This window comes from Carassius auratus, unplaced genomic scaffold, assembly GCF_003368295.1.
Source record: "Carassius auratus strain Wakin unplaced genomic scaffold, ASM336829v1 scaf_tig00036308, whole genome shotgun sequence".
Taxonomy (NCBI): Eukaryota; Metazoa; Chordata; class Actinopteri; order Cypriniformes; family Cyprinidae; genus Carassius; species Carassius auratus.
The window spans coordinates 49782-58550 of NW_020526299.1; positions in this window are offsets into that span (position 1 = coordinate 49782).

An 8769-nucleotide genomic window follows, 5' to 3' on the forward strand; every position below is an offset into this window, starting at 1 on the left:
CCGGACCAAAGAAGAAAAGGATCATCCAGACTGTTACCAGCAACAAGTCCAAAAGACAGGGTCTGTCATGGTATGGGGTTGTGTCAGTGCCCTTGGCAAAGGTAACTTGCACTTCTGTGAAGGCACCATTAATGCTGAAAGTACATAGAGAAAAAATAGAAGAGCATTCATAAAATAAAAATCATGCATGCACTTTTTATGTGTGATAAACAGTCACTTTTGTCATAACTTTTGCAGGTTCTATAACACTTGCTATTGCTCCTGATCTTTTTGTAGCAAATAAATAAATGAATAAATAATAATAATAAAAATAAATAAAAATTCACCCATCATGACATGAGGTCCTAAAGCAGAAGGTTGAGGACCGATTATTTCAGGGACCTTCTCAGGTCCATTGTTTCTGTGTTACCTTTGCTATTATATTTACATTTAAAACAATAATTTTGTATTTCTCTTGAGCAACTGTCCTATTTTGTGCACATAAATATGTCTCCTGACAGTTGACACCCAAGTGGTTTCCAATTTTGTCAGCATTAAGGCTGTGAATGATTCAACATAAACATTTTAACCCTTTGATGCACACGCTATGAAAACCCCTTCTAATGCACAACATAGGTGAATGATGCATTACTTTTCTGTGTTGAATTTACATAACGTCAGACATAGTTTTGTTCCAGTTTTGCTATGCTCAAGTCTTCTTTGTGTCCCCAGCCCAGGAATCAGATGCATCAGAACAACAAAGCACAACTGTGGTGGCCTAGGCACATTCAGCAACAAGTAAATTGCTTTAACATTATGATATAATAATCATATAATGATAATACAGTGTCAGTATTTTAATTCAACTTGTCCCATCTGACGTAATTGTTCATGCCAGAGATTTAACAACACTGTCAGTCAGGACCATATTTAACAGGTGGCACACCAGCTGGCTTGATGGTGACTTCAGTAAGTGTGGCTGACCCTCTTGTTTTTTGTGGCTATAACAATTAGGCTAGGTAATCTAACTCTCTTCCATTTCCCTAACATGGAACTTTTGACTGAAACAATTATTATTATTATTATTATTATTTTATGCTGAACAGGTGCAGTGAAGATATTTAAAGAGACACTTTCACTATCTAAAGTACAGAAAGCCGTACATCATCTCTAGGTGCAGTGGCCTACAGCACAGCCAGCTCCACAAAGACTGTGGGGCTGGTCACCAGGAAAATGGACAACAAAGAGTGCTTTTGGGGTTTCACTCCTCAGATGACCACCCTGGCTACTGTAGCTGGGATTGCTTCACAGACGATGGAGGTCTTGAAGAGTAAAGTGTGCGTGCGTGCGCACACATAGTTTTTTTTTTTACTGTAATAAAGTGCATAATTGTACCTTTAGGGGTACAATAGCTTGTCACTGGGGCTGTAATATATATATATATATTAAATACTACTGAGTGAGTGTAATTTGCCTGAAAATCCATTTCATTTGGTTTCAGTACAGTCTTTTTTTTTATCAGCCTTGACACTGCATGCATGAAAGTGACACTCATAAGACAAAGGATTCAACATTTTTCCACAAAGGATCCACATGGTGTCTATGTTAAAAAGATATGTGATTTGCCAAAACAATGGAATAGACTCAGAATGCAGTACATCTCGACGTTGGTGTAGCCGCACTGGGTTGTACATAATTATTAACTCAAATGATATATAGGGAATTTTAATAATTAATCAGGAATATGATTAATACATATCTCATATGACAGTTACATTAAAATTATTGAAGATGGAAAATAGCTCAATTGCATATATCAATAACTCATTACAGGGCACTGTAATTTACTCATTAATATGTCAATATTACATTCAATTATAGTGATATCTCTTACTGTAAATTACCGCAAATCAAACAGGGGTTTGGCCAGCAAACGGCCATAAGATTAACTTATCAATTTTCAATAAAGTTATCACTTCTTATAATTCAAGGAAAAATATTCTCTGGCCATGAAAACATTATCCTATCATTATGATAAATTTAGTTTCTAAATTTAAAGCTTGTAGCTAGATCAGGCATCTCATTGACTCGTAATGTGAGCGTGTTAGACAAAGGCAATCATGAATATATATTGGTCTTTAATAATTGAACTAATAATACATCAAACTACAAATCACACAGAGTAAATACGCGTACGACAATACAGACAGTAAACTTTGTACAAGACATAACGGAATCCAAATGAGGGAGAGAGAGAGAGAGAGAGAGAGAATGAATGAGAGAGAAAGGGCGAGAGGGAGGTGAGAGAGAGAGAGAGAGAGAGAGAGAGAGAGAGAGAGCGTGATCACAGACTAAGCTCAGTTTTGCAAACTCACAGACAGTAACCCTTGAAAGACAACAACGAATCAAATCATAGACAAACTTTAAGCAGCATTTAAATCTCCATAGAGAATGGAACTTGCATGGGTCCAGCGTGTGTGAGCGTGGTCTTTTGAAACCAGCGTGCGTGTGCTGGAGCAGCATGGTCCTTTGTGGCAAGGAGTGTTCGTTCGTCTTCCGGGCTGCTGCGGAATCGCGCTGTATTTGAAAGGTCCAACAAAGCAATGTTTCAAAATTCGTCTTCCTCGTGTGGAGAGGCGAATAGGCGAATAAACTTAGTAATGAAAAGAAACAAAAACAACGGAAATGAAAGCTCCCGAAGGAGCCATGAGAACGGCTGTCCTCTCAGCCTCCATGCTGAGAGGGACGGCGATAGGAGAGCGGCCCAAGGCCGTGCAGAGGGACAAGCAGAAGTGCGGAAGTGAAGAGCTAAGAGGGTCTAAGAGCAAGAGAGCGCGAGGAACTTCCTGGGTCAGCTCTTATGGCTTGAAATGGTTCACGCCTCTGTTCGCGTGAACAACCAATGAACGTCCGCGATCTGAAGCGGGAAAAGTTCCGTTGTCTCTGTGGAAACACACATCCTAATAAATTAGGGCTTATCAGATTTCAGCAGTGATATTCTAGCAAGTTCGTAATTCAAGATTAATAGATTTTTCATTAATTTGCTTTAGATAAGTGAGTCCATCAAAGCATGACGATTAAATAGATATGAAAAATAACATATATAAAGGATCAAAACATGAAGTTACATTCAAATGCAGAATTACACACATTTGAAGTTTGATTAACACACGATATAAACTGCAGATACTCCAATTTATATGGGGAAACATCTAATGCACCAAAAAGCAATACTTAATACATTGAGAATACATTTGAATAGATTTTACTATTCTCTTTTCTAAGAGTTAGCTTTCCTGTCCTGTTTCCCAGTGGGATCATAAAGTTTTATGAGCTGGTCAGGGGTAGGGTTACAACCCATGGTTCTTTTTGAGAACATTCTTGCTTAAAACATTTCTCATTTACAATTCAGCAACTTTAACCATTTACACAGGATTAACAATTTTTATGCAATACACAAACCTATTCAAAATACATCTTATTAATAAAATGCCGAAGGCAAAGAACGTTACGAAAGGTTTGTTTCTGTGTGTGTGCTTATGTGTGTGTCTGGCGCCAGGCCAGACATTTAGTTTACAAAGGTTTCATTTTATATGCCTGAATTCAACCCATGAATCGTTGACCTGCATATCTGTTACATCGGTTACTTCTATGCCTGCTTCTGATATTTTTTGAACCCTCAAAAAGGTACATACATGTACCTTGAGGTCCAATAATAAGCCCTATGGGGTAGGTTAGTGTAGATTGTACCTTGGGGGACAGAAAGGGACTCCTACTGTACCCCTGTTTCTGACAGTGTAACAATTATGGTCACTTGCAGTTCATTTGTTTTCAGTGTAGTGTAAGATATGTTTATTATTATTATTACTCAAAAACCATTAAAACTGCTAAATTGTGGAAATTATTCTTTACACTTTACTCTTCAAGACCTCCATCATCTGTGAAGCAATCCCAGCTACAGTAGCCAGGGTGGTCATCTGAGGAGTGAAACCCCAAAAGCACTCTCTGTTGTCCATTTTCCTGGTGACCAGCCCCACAGTCTTTGTGAAGCTGGCTGTGCTGTAGGCCACTGCACCTAGAGATGATGTACGGCTTTCTGTACTTTAGATAGTGAAAGTGTCTCTTTAAATATCTTCACTGCACCTGTTCAGCATAAAATAATAATAATAATTGTTTCAGTCAAAAGTTCCATGTTAGGGAAATGGAAGAGAGTTAGATTACCTAGCCTAATTGTTATAGCCACAAAAAACAAGAGGGTCAGCCACACTTACTGAAGTCACCATCAAGCCAGCTGGTGTGCCACCTGTTAAATATGGTCCTGACTGACAGTGTTGTTAAATCTCTGGCATGAACAATTACGTCAGATGGGACAAGTTGAATTAAAATACTGACACTGTATTATCATTATATGATTATTATATCATAATATTAAAACAATTTACTTGGTGCTGAATGTGCCTAGGCCACCACAGTTGTGCTTTGTTGTTCTGATGCATCTGATTCCTGGGCTGGGGACACAAAGAAGACTTGAGCATAGCAAAACTGGAACAAAACTATGTCTGTTTACTGACGTTATGTAAATTCAACACAGAAAAGTAATGCATCATTCACCTATTGTTAAGTTCATTTAGGAATTGAGTGAGATATATTCCTCATTATTAAGTAAGGAAATGTCTATCTGATCAAATGAAATTAACCTTGATCAAAAGCAGTAAATCTATTGGTTGTGAACCCACAGTATAACCTGGAGGAATTCAGGAAGCTGATTGGCCATCAAAACTTCACATGTTAAATTGAACCAGGTGTGCTTTGGTGATTAGTAGTGAGCAGAGGGATCTCTGTTGGCAAGGTGAATGTGCTTCTCCTACCCAAGTTGGTGGTGATACTGATACTGGAGAAAGATTGCTAAAGCATGTATGGATGTAACCACTGAGTTTGGAGTGAACCAAATGCTGAGACGGCGGTGAAAAGCCACAATGTGTTCATCAACTTTATAGAAGCTACTGGTAGGATAAAGAATCTTTTATTGAACATAGACTGTTTAAAAGACCAATTGTGAATGTCTTGCAAGTTGTTTATTAATGCTAGCAGGTTTAGCATTTAACATGCTATCTGGTCATGTGCAGTAAATGCATTTGATTTAGTGTTAAACCGGTTTGTACTGTACTTCTGATTTGTGAGTATTCTAGTAACATTGGTTGTAATTTAAACCAGTTAAAACCTCTTTAAATGACTGTATTACTGTGTGTAGTGACTCATATTTGTATATTCTCTGTATAGGTTATTAAGCTAAGCATCTGAGTGAAGCATCTGAGTGAAGCATCTGAATTGAACTCTGAAAATAAGCAGTGGAAGACCAAGTTTCTGTTGAAAGATTTTAATAAATTGCTTTGAAGAATCAGAATCAGATGTTTTGAGTTATTCCATGCATCCTATGAAGTTGATTGGAGCCTTGTTCAAGTTTGGGCAGACATTGAGGCTGAGAATCTCTAGATAACTTGACACTTACTAACCAAGCTTGTGGATAAGAAGATGAATGGCTTCTGGTGGTCCAGAGAAGGGAGCTGGTGCAAAGAACAAGAATCAACATTGTTGTTAATATAAGTTTAAGACAACACATTATTTGACTTAAAATGGCAGAAGAAGCCTTGGGGAAAACGGTGGATCAACTTAAGAGAGAGAGAACCACTACAAAAATGTGTTTTACTAAGCAAGTAAACCTTCTCACTCGAGAGTCAAGTCAAATGATTGAATCTGAACTCAGGAAGGAATTCCAGAAACTATCTTCTATTGCAAGAGCACTTTTTGATGCAAATGATGATTATAAGATGGGATTGGTTGCAGAGCTGGAGGCTAGTGCAAAGAGTGATGTGAAATTCAGCAGGTAGCAGATATTGAGAAGACCGTGAGCAACTGTGAGACAAAGCTTGAAGAGGTGAGGAAAAATTGTTCAAATTAACTTGTGGCAGAGATATGGCCAAGAGGAATTAACAGCTGCAGTCCAAGAAGCTGAGAAGGCTTGTGACCATTCTGCTTCAATACCCGTTGCTGGTGTCAATTGTGAATGATATGAAGTTTAACTAATTCATTTGGAAAGGCTTGTGAGCAGAGCAGTCAAAACTCTATCCAGCTGGGAGCGATGGATTCCTACAACAGAGAAGAAGGACTTTGAGAGCAGAGTGAGGCAGGTAAAAGTCCAAAATAGTGGACTCGTTTTGAGAAACGGTGAGTTTATTACTGCACGTAATTAGGGGTGCTCCGATCACGATCGGCCGATCGTTAATGCGCATCTCGTCAGTAAAGCCGGTTCTCTAATCAGCTGTTAATTCCATCAGGTGCGTGATTTCACATAGAGCCGCTGTTACTACACAGAGCCGTTGTTAATAGAGAAGATGCGCCAAAAAACCCTGAAAATGAAGTGGATTTGCGCATCTTCTCTATTAACAACGGCTCTGTGTAGTAACAGCTGCTCTATGTGAAATCTAGGGATGTTCCGGTACTAGTCTGGACAAATTCCAAATGGAAGTGATCATCCCTATCCCCTTGAAGTGAGGACTTTGGAGTGAGTGGGGCATGTGCGTGCCATTAAGTAGTCGTTAGGAAAGCACTTTGCTAAAGGAGCGACATAATTTCCTCATTATCTTCAGCTGAGATGTTCCCGTGACAGCGCAGCATGTGTCCGTCAGCAGATGTCGCTGTTTTACTGTTATAAATGTTAATTTTTTTATTTTATTTTTATTGTTGTTAGCATAACCGTTGCAAATAAGCATACATTTAACATTTAAATACGTTTTAAAAATATGCTACACTGTAAAACCCGACATATAACTTAACTCAAACCGTTTGAGTAAATAGATTGCCTTGATTTAAACCATGTAAGTTTTAAAACTTTGCATTTAAGTAATTAAGTGATTAACTAAGTGCTGATTGAGAATTAGTGATGAACAGCTGCTGTTAACAAACAGAATCACTGAAGAAAAGAGAAACACAAGAACTACTACAACTGACTTCAGACACAGACTTAGATGAAATCAACTGAAATAAAATACATGAAATCTCTCAAGATCTGATTAAACAACCCACAAACAGCATCACCAGCTCCACTTATTAATACCCAGACTGACTTTATTTCTGTCAGACGTCTACAGAAGATCTTATTGAGAATGAACTAAGGTTTAGATGTTGATTTATTGTTTCATTTGAAGTAACCATGTTAGAGATCAGTGTTTGCTTTAGTTGGGCTCTTGACCCTTGTCTTCTGTCTTTGTTTTTTCTGGCTGTTATAACCATGTGTTTCTGAAACATGTTTGTTGTATCTCAAAAACCCAGAAGAAATGCCATTAACATTTTTACTTACCCCATTGATGAATATCATCAATTATTGAAATTAGCAATTATTAAAATTATCTGAGTGTAACTTCTGTTGAAATGTTTGTTTAATTAGTTAGATAATATAGTAAAAGTGATGCTATATAATTCTGTGATAATTATTTAATATAAAAGACTTTCCAAACAGTGTGGTCTTCTACAGTGTCAAACAGTCACACACAGACATCAACAATCAGCATATGAACCTCAACAATCTTGATCATAATTACAATAAAATGCAGCAGAGCATGCTGAGAGCCATATATTAGTTTTGTACTATAATAATGCCCAGCATGCATTGCTATTTTTTATTTTTTTTGTGTGTGTGTGTGTGTCACCATTGTTGAGGTTCATATTCTGATTATTGATGTCTGTGTGTGACTAATTACTGCCATAGAAAAAAGATGAATGTGCATAAAGTGTTCAGTATTTTTTTGTAAACTGATTTCGATGAAACCACAGGCTCTTTAAACATATTCCATTATAATGAAGTAAACTAATCATGCATCAGGTACCTTGTCAGTTTTTGGACTCTAAACAGCTCCATAATTGACAGTTGTCATCACCAGGAAGCTGCATAACAACCAATATCTGTTAATATTTTTTTCTGGGCTTTTGAGTTATAACAAACATGTTTTAGAAACACACGGTTATAACAGCCAGAGAAAAGACAAAGACAGAAGTCAAGGGTCAAGAGCCCAACTAAAGCAAACACTGATCTCTAACATGGTTACTTCAAATGAAACAATAAATCAACATCTAAACCTTAGTTCATTCTCAATAAGATCTTCTGTAGACGTCTGACAGAAATAAAGTCAGTCTGGTTATTAATAAGTGGAGCTGGTGATGCTGTTTGTGGGGTTGTTTAATCAGATCTTGAGAGATTTCATGTATTTTATTTCAGTTGATTTCATCTAAGTCTGTGTCTGAAGTCAGTTGTAGTAGTTCTTGTGTTTCTCTTTTCTTCAGTGATTCTGTTTGTTAACAGCAGCTGTTCATCACTAATTCTCAATCAGCACTTAGTTAATCACTTAATTACTTAAATGCAAAGTTTTAAAACTTACATGGTTTAAATCAAGGCAATCTATTTAGTCAAACGGTTTGAGTTAAGTTATATGTCGGGTTTTACAGTATATAATATATAAAAACGAATATATTTAAAACTTTTTAAAACATTAAATGTATATTGTTTTTATGTCGATGTCCATCAGTGAATCTGCTGTCACGGGAACATCTCAGCTGAAGATAATGAGGAAATTATGTCGCTTTTGCGAAGTTCATTCCTAACGACTAGTTAATGGCACGCACATGCACTACTCACTCCAAGGGGATAAGGATGATCACTTCCAAATTTAATTAGCCCCGGTACCGTTTGGTACCGGTACTAGTACCGGAACATCCCTAGTGAAATCACCTGATGGA